This window comes from Mytilus californianus, unplaced genomic scaffold (assembly GCF_021869535.1).
Source record: "Mytilus californianus isolate M0D057914Y unplaced genomic scaffold, xbMytCali1.0.p SCAF_7, whole genome shotgun sequence".
In the NCBI taxonomy this organism is placed as follows: domain Eukaryota; kingdom Metazoa; phylum Mollusca; class Bivalvia; order Mytilida; family Mytilidae; genus Mytilus; species Mytilus californianus.
Genome location: NW_026262723.1, coordinates 78,788,500 through 78,800,631, shown reverse-complemented (window position 1 = coordinate 78,800,631; position 12,132 = coordinate 78,788,500). Strand labels below are relative to the sequence as shown.

Here is a 12,132-nt window from a genome sequence, read left to right as displayed (position 1 = left end):
AGATGTATACGGCAAAAACACTGGACACTTTTAATTTGCAAAACACTCATTTGCAAATCCGCCGCCGCCTCTCCTTAAAACTACAGTGTCGTGTATATAACCAAAATGTGCGGAATTACATGGGATTCAATAAATTCATTGCTTTCCTGCTGTTATTATTATATCTATTTCGTAATTTGATTTAGAAAAACATGGGATTTTCAATATCCCATGGGATAGGGCAAATCCCATGGGATTGACCATTATCCCATGGGATTTTGGTTAAATCCCATGGGATTTTTTTGGGTCCCATGGGATAATTGTAGTCCCATGGGATATTTGTTGTCCAATGGGACAAAAAAAATCCCATGGGACTATAATTATCCCATGGGATTTTTAATATCCCATGGGACAAAATAAAGTCCTATGATTCAAATTATAAATATACAGTAAATAAATGTGTATGTTACAATGAATTCTGTTTGGTAGTAAATTGTTTTAAGATGAATCTTTTTAGTTGAATATCTTTTTTTTCCTTGGAAATGTTAATGCAATTATATTGTTCTATAACTGTTCAAAACTAAACTTTTAAACAACAAAGCAGATAATGTAAGTATCAATATATGTTTATTTATGAATTCTAGAATACTTTTTTGAAACACAATTTTTTCCCATTTGAAATCAATGAAAACTCTATTAATAGGCTTAACATATTAGTAGCTTTTTACATAAATCTATTTTTTTTTCAGGATATCCCTCCACCCAAAAAATTAATAGTTTCTTATCATCCAGCATTGTGTGATCGTAATGTATAGTCCACTTTTTTTCCATTCAGCACAGAACATTGTCATTATTGTGGTTTTAATATCTTTAGATATTTAATAGAACTTCAATTCATTGGCTGAGTGATGAAAATAATAACTGATCTGACTTTTGTCTTTGAATTTATTTTGGTCTTGTTTCTGTGTTTTCTCCTTTTATTCTCAGTGATGAATTTCAATCCTTCTGAAAAAGAACCAATAAAATCCGAAGTTATGGATAATAAAAAATTGTTTGCATACATGTAGCAAGAACATATGATTTTCAATAAAAATAGCTATGCGGTATGGATTTTACTGATTGTTGAAGGTTGTCCAGTGTCATCAGTTGCTAACCTCCTACATCCTTTTGTCTCTGATGGAGAGTTGTCAAATTAGCAATATACCACATCTTCCTATTCTAATATTATATAACAATCAATTTATGTATTCTTCTTTATAACATTTGGGTATTTTCCCCAGTTATATATATAGATCAATGTTAAAACTTTAGGCAATTACAATAAAATTCCATTTTTCACAAGAATTTGCAATATATTATACAGAAAGCCAACAATAGAAACAGCACTTCTTTAAGCTTATGAAGTTCTGAAAGAGTTCCACTTGTGTTTTATTTCAATTAGAAAATACATTGAACTCTTTGGACATGTTGGAAATTATAACATTGATACAAAAAATTATATTGGTTTTTTTTTCTTATTTTTGTGTTGTTCGGTTGCTGTCTCATTTTTATATATGGTTATACATATATCCTAAATCTTCTTTTTTATATACTTAATCATTAATACACAATGTAGTAAAAATGGGATATTTTTTTATTTTGATAATCTCAAAACATTATTATTCTATCAAATAACTTATTTCCAAGTTCACAAAACACCAATGTGTCAGATATTAATTTTAAGACATGTATAAACATGATCAACAAGCAGTTGACAGGATGTCATGCAAAAATCTCACTAATATTAAACTTTCACAAAAACTCCATACTCAGCGAGTACTATTAAAGTTCTTAGTACAGGACAAATTCCTAGTACAGGACACAATGCCTGGCAAACACTAGCATGTGTCAATGTCTAGTCAATCATGTAATCAGGCTCAAAATCTTAGTTTGGCACTGAATTTAAAAATTCACCACATAATGAACATGTGTATGAAATTCAACTTCATGGTAAGCTATGTACCTTAACCTAAAACTTTAACCTAAGAATGTACTATAATTTCACATTATGACATTTCTATGTTCAGTGATCCATAAAATCAGGGTAAAAACAGTAAATGTGGTGTTTAATGTATACACAAGAGTGCACACGCTGAAATGTTGCGCCTTAATTCTTTACTAATCATTGATATCATGTTGACAACTATCACATAAACTCAACATGATCCAAGAAAATGAATTCAAGGTCATATAAACCTGACAAGAAATATATGTACACCTTACAATCATTCAAATTACTAAATACAGTTGACCTACCGGTATTGCTTATAGTTTCTAAGAAGCAGACTAAACCAAGAAAACTAAACATTGACCAATGAACCATGGAAATAAGGTGAAGATCAGATGAACCATGCCAGGCAGGCATGTACAGCTAACAATTCTTCCATACAACACATATAGTTGACCTATTGCTTATAGATTAAGAAAAACAGACCAAAACACAAAAACTTAACACTGAGCAATGAACCGTGAAAATAAGGTCAAGGTCAAATTAAACCTGCGGGACTGACATGTACATCATAAAATGTTTCCATACACCAAATATAGTTGACCTATTGCATTTAGTATTAGAAAAAAAGACCAAAACTCAAAAATTTAACTTTGACTACTGAACCATGAAAATGAGGTCATGGTCAGATGACACCTGCCAGCTAGACATGTACACCTTACAATCATTCCATACACCAAATATAGTAGACCTAATGCATACAGTATAAGAAAAACAGACCAAAACACAAAAGCTTAACTATAACCACTGAATCATGAAAATGAGGTCAAGGTCAGATGACACCTGCCAGTTGGTCATGTACACCTTACAGTCCTTCCATACACCGAATATACTAGACCTATTGCTTATAGTATCTGAGATATGGACTTGACCACCAAAACTTAACCTTAAATATAAAAAAGAAGATGTGGTATGATTGCCAATGAGACAACAACTCTCCACAAGAGACCAAATGACACAGAAATTAACAACTATAGTTCACCGTACGGCCTTCAACAATGAGCAAAGCCCATACCGCACAGTCAGCTATAAAAGGCCCCGAAATGACAATGTAAAACAATTCAAACGAAAAACTAACGGCCTAATTTATGTACAAAAAATGAACGAAAAACAAATATGTAACACATAAACAAACGACAACCACTGAATTACAGGCTCCTGACTTGGGACAGGCACATACATACAGAATGTGGCGGGGTTAAACATGTTAGCGGAATCCAAACCCTCCCCCTAACCTGGGACAGTGGTGTAACAGTACAACATAAGAAAGAACAATAATAAAATGCTCCGCTGGGGCGCAGCTTGATACCACCGCAGAGGTCGAACCCTGAACAGTTGGGGCAAGTATGGACACAACATTCAAGCTTGATACAGCTCTGAATTTGGATTGTGATTAAATATTTGACACAGCATAGGTTTCTGACACAGAATGAACTTGAACTTAAAAAATTTCAATTTACCTATTCAAACCATATCAATATTATTTGCTTTTATATATAAATCAGAAAAACCAATTTAAAAAGGAAAATTTTAAAGAAAAAAAAAGGAAACAAAAATCCCCCCCCCAAATTTTTTGAACCCCCTTATGATTCATCACCCCAAAACTCAATAGCAGCCTTCCCTTTGTGGTATGGTACCTTGCAGTACAATTGCAGAGAGATTCATACACTTGAACACAAGTTATTGTCTGGAAACTAGAAAAATGATTTTTTTTGGGTCCCTTTTTGGCCCCAAATTCCTTAACGTTTAGGGCAATTACCCCCAACTCAAACCCAGCTTTCCCTTTGTGATATGGAACCTTGTAGTACAATTTCATAAAGATCCATACACTAACACACAAGTTATTGTCCTGAATCTAGAAAAATGCTTGTTTTTTGCCCCTTTTTGGCCCCTAATTCCTATAATTTTGAGGCAATTACCCCCAAAATCAATCCCAGCCTTCCCTTAGTGGTATGGTACCTTGCAGTACAATTTCAGAGAGATCCATACACTTGAACACAAGTTATTGTCTGGAAACTAGAAAAATGCTTATTTTTGGCCCCTTTTTGGCCCCTTTTTCCTAAACGTTTTGGGCAATTACCCCCAAACTCAATTCCAGCTTTCTCTTTGTAATATGGAACCTTGTAGTACAATTTCAGAAAGATCCATACACTTACACACAAGTTATTGTCATGAAACTAGAAAAATGCTTGTTTTTTGCCCCTTTTTTGGCCCCTAATTCCTAAAATTTTGAGGCAATTACCCCCCAAAATCAATCCCAGCATTCCCTTTGTGATATGGAACCTTGTGGTACAATGTCAGAGAGATCCATACACTAACACACAAGTTATGTATGGAAGTTACAAAAATGCTTATATTTGGCCCCTTTTTGGCCCCTTATTCCTTAACTGTTGGTACCATAACCCCCAAAATCAATCCCAACCTTTCTTTTGTGGTATTGAACCTTATGGTAAAATTTCATAGAGATCCATTCACTTAAACTAAAGTTAGAGTGAGAAAACCAATGTGTCTTCGGAAGACGACGACGCCAACGTCATACCAATATACGACCGCAAAAAATTTTTTTGCGGTCGTATAAAAATCAGTTGAAAGAGGCTTAACTCATCAGATGGATAAAAATACAAATACTACAAATACAAGTGGACGTGGCCGGGTACTTGTACATCCAAACAACAAAAAGACACTAAGTACAGATCTGAGAGTACTCGCAGTTACTGACAGCTAGTACAAAGCCACTAACAACTAATAAAAAAAATCATGCATCTAAGACTAAGTTCTTGTTCACTGATCCATGAAATGAGGTCTAGGTCAAGTGAAAACTCTCTGACGAGCATGAGGACCTTGCAAGGTACGCACATACCAAATATAGTTATCCTATTACTCATAATATGAGAGAAATTAACATTACAAAAAAACTAATTTTTTTTTTCAAGTAGTCACTGAACCATGAAAATGAGGTCAAGGGCAATGGACATGTTTCAGACGGAATTCGTATCATGAGGCATCTATATACAAAGTATGAAGCATCCAGGTCTTCCACCTTCTAAAATATAAAGCTTTTAGGAAGTTAGCTAACGCCCACGGGGGGTCTCAACATGGGATTTTGGGTACAGTTGTGCAGCTGGAATTTAAAAAACACCCCCCATTCATATATTGAACAAGAAATGATTGTAACAGGATGCTGTTACGAAGTCTCCCAAACGAAGCTCCCATAATTCTTAATTCCAAGGGTCGCCTGACATTGGGCAACGTCCAGTGAAAATTGGTTTGGTCCAGTAAAGTTATATGCATTAGTGATGCCTGGGGACTAACCTTGTATATCATTCAAATCATCTTGGCATGACAAACCAGAATATATATGGTTTAGGGGTGGGGATCTCAACCATTTACAAGATACTAGAATATTGGGGGTGGGGAGGAACCCCTGGGGACTGGCCCTATACGTCATTCAAATGTTCATTACATGACGAACAGGAATATATATGGTTTAGGGGTGGCGATCTCAACCATTTACAAGATATTAGAACATTGGGGGTGGGGGGAACCCCTGGGGACTGACCGTATACGTCATTCAAATGTTTGAGACATGACAAATAGGAATATATATGGTTTAGGGGTGGGAATCTCAACCATTTACAAGATATTAGAACTTTCTCAAATGGCAGGGGGTCGGGATGACCCCTGGGGACTAACCCTGTCTATCATTCAAACCATCTTCGCATGACAAACCAGAATATATATGGTTTAGGGGTGGGGATCTTGACCACTTAGAAGATATTAGAACTTTCTTAAATGGCAGGGGGTGGGGGTGACCCCTGGAGACTAACCCTGTATTTCATTTGATGTGCTTTATCATGACAAACCAGAATATATATGGTTCAGGGGTGGGGATCTAGACCATTTACAAGATATTAGAACTTTCTCAAATGGCAAGGGGTGGGGGTGACTGCTGGGGACTAACCCTGTATAACATTTGATGTTCTTTATCATGACAAACCAGAATATATATGGTTTAGGGGTGGGGATCTCGACCATTTACAAGATATTAGAACTTTCCCAAATGGCAGGGGGTCGGGATGACCCCTGGGGACTCACCCTGTATATCATTCAAACCATCTCAGCATGACAAACCAGAAAATATATGGTTTAGGGGTGGGGATCTTGACCACTTAGAAGATATTAGAACTTTCTTAAATGGCAGGGGGTGGGGGTGACCCCTGGGGACTAACCCTGTATTTCATTTGATGTGTTTTATCATGACAAACCAGAATATATATGGTTTAGGGGTGGGGATCTCAACCATTTACAAGATATTAGAACTTTCTCAAATGGCAGGGGGTCGGGATGACCCCTGGGGACTAACCCTGTATATCATTCAAACCATCTTAGCATGACAAACCAGAATATATATGGTTTAGGGGTGGGGATCTTGACAACTTAGATATTAGAACTTTCTTAAATGGCAGGGGGTGGGGGTGACCCCTGGGGACTAACCCTGTATTTCATTTGATGTGCTTTATCATGACAAACCAGAATATATATGGTTTAGGGGTGGGGATCTCGACCATTTACAAGATATTAGAACTTTCTCAAATGACAGGGGGTGGGGATGACCACTGGGGACTAACCCTGTATATCATTCAAACCATCTTAGCATGACAAACCAGAATATATATGGTTTAGGGGTGGGGATCTTGACAACTTAGAAGATATTAGAACTTTCTTAAATGGCAGGGGGTGGGGGTGACCCCTGGGGACTAACCCTGTATTACATTTGATGTGCTTTATCATGACAAACCAGAATATATATGGTTTAGGGGTGGGGATCTCGACCATTTACAAGATATTAGAACTTTCTCAAATGACAGGGGGTGGGGATGACCACTGGGGACTAACCCTGTATATCATTCAAACCATCTTAGCATGACAAACCAGAATATATATGGTTTAGGGGTGGGGATCTTGACCACTTACAAGGTATTAGAACTTTCTTAAATGGCAGGGGGTGGGGGTGACCCCTGGGGACTAACCCTGTATTTCATTTAATGGGCTTTATCATTTAGAACATTTTCAATTAAAAAGTTTGTGTCTATCACGAACGGTTTTCAATTTATAATCATTTGAAAATTTAAAAAAATAAAATCCCATAGGGTTCTATAGTAAAACCCTCTTTTCTTTTTGCCCCTCAAAGTACCCCTTTATAAACCCCATTGCAAAAACAAAACCCTGATTGCACCACTAGACATGTTAGTCTAACATATTGTGAAACCCTAAGTTAATCCGACAAGCGGTTTTGGAGAACGGGTGTGGACAAGTTCAAATTTAAAAGCGGCGGAAGAAGAAGAAGAAGAAGAAGAATAATAATAATAATAATAAGAACTGAGCAAAAACAATAAGTCTTCCCAAACTTCGTTTGGGAGACTTAATAATTGTGAAATCCCTACCTATACATATATTTCACAGTGAAATCATAACCCATTAAGTGAAGATCGTTGCACAACAAACTGAAAAATTATGACCCATTGATATATTTCCTCGGTAAAATTGCACCCCATTGATATATTTGATGCATCAAAAAAGGGACCCATTCCAGCGGCACATATGTTAATACCTTAATATAGGAAGAGACCCCCCGTGCTAACGCCACCGCCGAAGCTGCCACCGGATCACTATCCCTATGTCGAGCTTTCTGCGACAAAAGTTGCAGGCTCGACAAAAATACATGAACATTTTAAAGTACTAAATTTTGAGTATATACATTTAAAACCACAAGTTACTAACTGAAGTTCATGGTGAACTGTAACCAAAAACTTTAAGTGAATACAATTTAGAGAAAGACAGATGGATGCACAAACACTATCATAACAGAGCATAAAACTTACCAAACAAGATGTTTTACATTTATCCTTCAGAAGCAGGAAAACTGAAGTGTTTCTTTTCTTTCTCTGCCCTCCATGATATAAACTTCAAATTCATTCATGCAAAATATGAAAATCTGCAAAAGTAGGACCTTGTACCGCAGCTTATCCACATTTTGACTTTTGAACTGCATTGTTCTTTTCATCTTGCTGGCAACCTAAACATAAAAAAAATGATAAACACATAATTCTGGATTAACTTTGTGTATTTATTTTGTTGGTACAAACAATTTTTTCCAACTTTAAACTAAATCTGCCTCTGCTTTAAAAAAACAACTGAAAACCATGTATTTATCTTAATTGAAAACAATTTCTTGAGTTTTTCTCATTTGTATCACCCTGTTATTATATATAAATTTTATTTTGTCCCTTTTTAAAAATAGGAATGGTTTAAATTCCTCAATAATCATGATAATTCTAGTCAGTCAATTAAAAATGTATGAATAAATTATTTAACCTGTATACTATTAATATCAATATATTTCATTTTTGATAAAAACTAGGCTCTGTGTTGAAGACCATACTTTGACCTATAATGGTTTAATTACTTTTATAAATTGTGTGACTTGGATGGAGAGTTGTCTCATTGGCACTCATACCACATCTTCCTATATCTACAAACAGATTCTATGGGCGAGCAGACATTATACCCTGGAGGTGGTTTTAAAAAAAGCATACGACTTAGATGTACCATAAGCATGGAAAAACAATTCAGCAGTCAGTTTCACAAAAAAACTTACAAATAATATTGATAGTAATTAAGTCATGTACAATACAGTATACTTACGATAAATTGTAAGTTGTTTTTTTTGTAAAACCGACTCAAGTATACTTATAATCAATCTTAGTCGTAAGTATTAAGTATTATTCATCTTTTGGATAATTTGTTGGTTTATTTTATGAATATGCAGTGGCAGATCCAGAACTTTTCATAAGGGAGGGCCGGCTCCAGTCATGCTTCAGTGATCCCTATATAATCAACCAAATTTTTCCCAAGAAAGTCCCCCCCCCCCCCTCCTCGGATCAGCCTATGAACTTTACACTAGAAAAGTAATGGATAGTTACTCATTTGGGAAACTTACAAGTTCACAGCATGCCGGTGCCAGTGACTGTGTGTTCAAAGTGGTGGGTTTTCATCCTCGTTGTATTGCGGAATAACGATTTAGGCAAATTGAGAAAAACATCATGTCTGTGGTTGATAATAGTGTGTGTGCATTAATTTAATTTTCTATACCTTCTTATTTAATATTTTTCCAATTTTGAGTACTGACGGCAAGTGTTGTAACCAATGTCTTGAGACCAATGTGCTATTTACAAGTGCGATCGAGAAATGCAGGGGAAAGAAACTTATCAATTATGTTTATTCTTAAGACAAAACTGAGCCGCCGTAAAAATGAACCGTGTCGAGGAGGTTACTGACACGTAATAGGGCAGAGACATATTTACACATATGTGTATATATGTCTCTGTAATAGAGTCATCCCTCGAGAACATTAACTAGTACATTGATAGTTTACTATGCAGTCAGTATCCCGAAAAAAAAACGTATGGATGCAAAACGCTAAGGGGTTTCGGCTGACTACTAATACGTGCACTTTGTCTAAAAAAAAATCCCCGCAGCGTCAAAGTTGAAGTCAGGATCTTTGGGGGGGGGGGGGTCCTCCTTTTCTGTGTTTTTTATTTATTTTTTTTGCTATATTTCTACAAAACTTACACTTTTTGCTCATTACTCTCTTTCCTCATATTTTATCATTTCATTATTCTATAATCTTTATTGTTTGCCCGTTATTCTCTATTCTGTTCTGTTAACCCCCATCCATACCCTGTTATGTGGAGTTAAGCTTTCGGTAGTTTATTTTATCCTATTTCTGTCTAAATACATTATTTATCACAAAACAAAAACTTACTAAATATTTTTTTATGAAGTTCTCACCAGTTGCGGATCCAAAAAATGTCAAATGGAGGCACTAACTGTCATGCATAAAGAGGGGGCCCGCTTCAGTGATTCTCTAAATAATCAACCAATTTTTTTCCAAAAAAGGGGCGGGCCCCCATGCCCTCACCTTAATCCACCTCTAAACCCTTCCCACTTCGTATCCTTGAATTCAGATTCAAGATCTCTCTGACTAAAGTAAGTAAGTAAGTCACATTTGCTTATATCAGGTTTTTGAATTGAACTGGCGGATAGTTGTTTCATTACCAATCGTACCACATCTCCTTATTTATATATATTCGAAAGCTTTATTCATATTTTTTTGTTTTTTGATGAATGTGTAAAGATGCAGCAATTGTAATACATTTTAAAATACAGCACAAGAGATGCAGATTATATAAAACCAATCTCACTATACAAATCCTTCATAAAACTTATAAGTCGAAGACATACTGACAAACGCCATGGCAAAAACTTAAAAACGACGAAATGACGTACAACAGTCTATAAAACTTGACTATAGCATTTAAAACACATAAGAAGCACCCAGACAGTTAAACAGAAATTAAAAGAATAAATAATTTGTAAAGATTTTCAACTAGGCCTACAGCTATATTTTCTTATCGTGTAACAGTAGGCTAAACATAGGTTCTGGTATTATGTGATAAGTCATTTTTTCATGCAGACCCAGTTTTATTGATACCTTGAACTTAAAGTGGTTTTATGCATATCAGCCCAGATTATGTGTGTAATTTTATTGAACAATTCAACAATACACGTTCTAAACAGGTTAAATTCAATTTAAAAATTTACAAATTCAGATCTTCTGGCATTCAACACCCAATTACTGACTTGCTGTATATTGCTAACTTTAATTGTATATTGTCAATCCCTCCACATCGTGAATACGCCATGCGAGGTGTTGGATAAGTTTGATACAGGGTGGCGGCTTCGAAGCGTAGAAAAAAATCCAGGTAAATGAAAGTGTAAAATTTTGTTGTTGAAAATGTTAAGTACTAAATTCCTAAATTTGTACTTAACTCCGTTCTACGGGTAACATAGTTGTTTGATATGAAAATAGGATAAAATGCATCCGGAAAAATTAATTATCACGTTATAAGTATTCGTAAATGGATATGAAAAAACTTAACAAGGAATAAGTATTGGTAAACGGACAGAAAGTCGCAGGACAAAGGTTTAAATTAATTATTTTACAATTGTTTAAATATATGAGAGAAAGTTCTTGACGAATTGACTTTATTTATAGATAAATGTATTTAGTTGAGGAAATGATTAATTCGCCTTCAAATATATTTTTTATCAATAACTTATAAAAAGGAGACATTTTTGACAGCATGACTTCAGTTAATTACCAAACCACTTTGGCAGATTGTTTTCTTAACAATCATTGTTCATATTAATATTCAAAGATAAATTTTGTTTACAAGTCCGTTTCCTTTTAAAAATATTTCAGAAAAATACTGAAACGTTTTTAAAATTAAGTTTATTCAAAGAAAAAAATATCCCAAAACTGAATCGTGACTTTTTACTTGTTACTTTTTGTTGTACGTTCTAAGTGTCAATCATAGTAAACACAAATTTGGAAATAAAATCGATTACAATGTAATTCTATAGAAGGAAAAAGGGGGGTTAATGAACAAATTATTACTATACACTCACATACTTCTAAAAAGATTTGCATATGTAAGCTGTCTATAGATAATGTTAAATTATTTCAGGAGTTTCAATTAATTTAGGAGAAAAAAAAGATTATAAACAGTTTAGTTTTCAACGCCTACTACTACAAAAAAATAGTGATTCTTTTTGACGATTTGGTACTTCAGTTTCGACTCAAAATTTCCTATTGTAATTGTTAGATGCCAAATATTTAGGAGGAGATTGTATTTGTACTTTATGTAATTGTGGTGATATTGGCGACGCGATTCATTATATTATAGCAAGGATTTGTAAAAATCCTTGATTATAGAGAGACGAAAGTAGACAAACCCTATTTAAACGGGGTTCTGATCTCCAAGGACGCCACATTTTACATCGAATAAGATCTATATTTGTTAACGTTTTCAAATGAAATAACTTGAATTGAAAATTTCCCGACTATGTGAAGATTTCTTATATTTCTAAATGGCTTCAATTATTACATACAAAACGAAAAAATTATTTAACTTTTTTTGTAAAAACAATATTCATGTATTTTTATAATTTTTCCAAGGAAACGTTTTTTTTTTTTTTTTTTT

At 34.7% G+C, this 12,132-nt stretch overlaps 1 protein-coding gene and 1 long non-coding RNA gene across 5 annotated transcripts in view; one reads left to right on the top strand and one right to left on the bottom strand.

Moving 5' to 3' along the window:
• Positions 1 to 12,132, top strand: part of LOC127710258 (interferon alpha-inducible protein 27-like protein 2) — a 99,484-nt gene that overhangs the window by 29,897 nt on the left and 57,455 nt on the right. The gene's annotated exons all lie outside the window — the stretch shown is intronic.
• Positions 588 to 10,744, bottom strand: LOC127710261 (uncharacterized). 2 transcript variants are annotated; one of them, XR_007986091.1, is made up of 3 exons: positions 10,730 to 10,744; positions 7,909 to 8,102; positions 588 to 984 (listed from the first exon to the last, which is right to left on the bottom strand). It is a non-coding gene; the product is annotated as an uncharacterized LOC127710261 (long non-coding RNA). The 2 variants fall into 2 exon arrangements; XR_007986090.1 differs by lacking the exon at positions 10,730 to 10,744 and adding an exon at positions 9,179 to 9,511.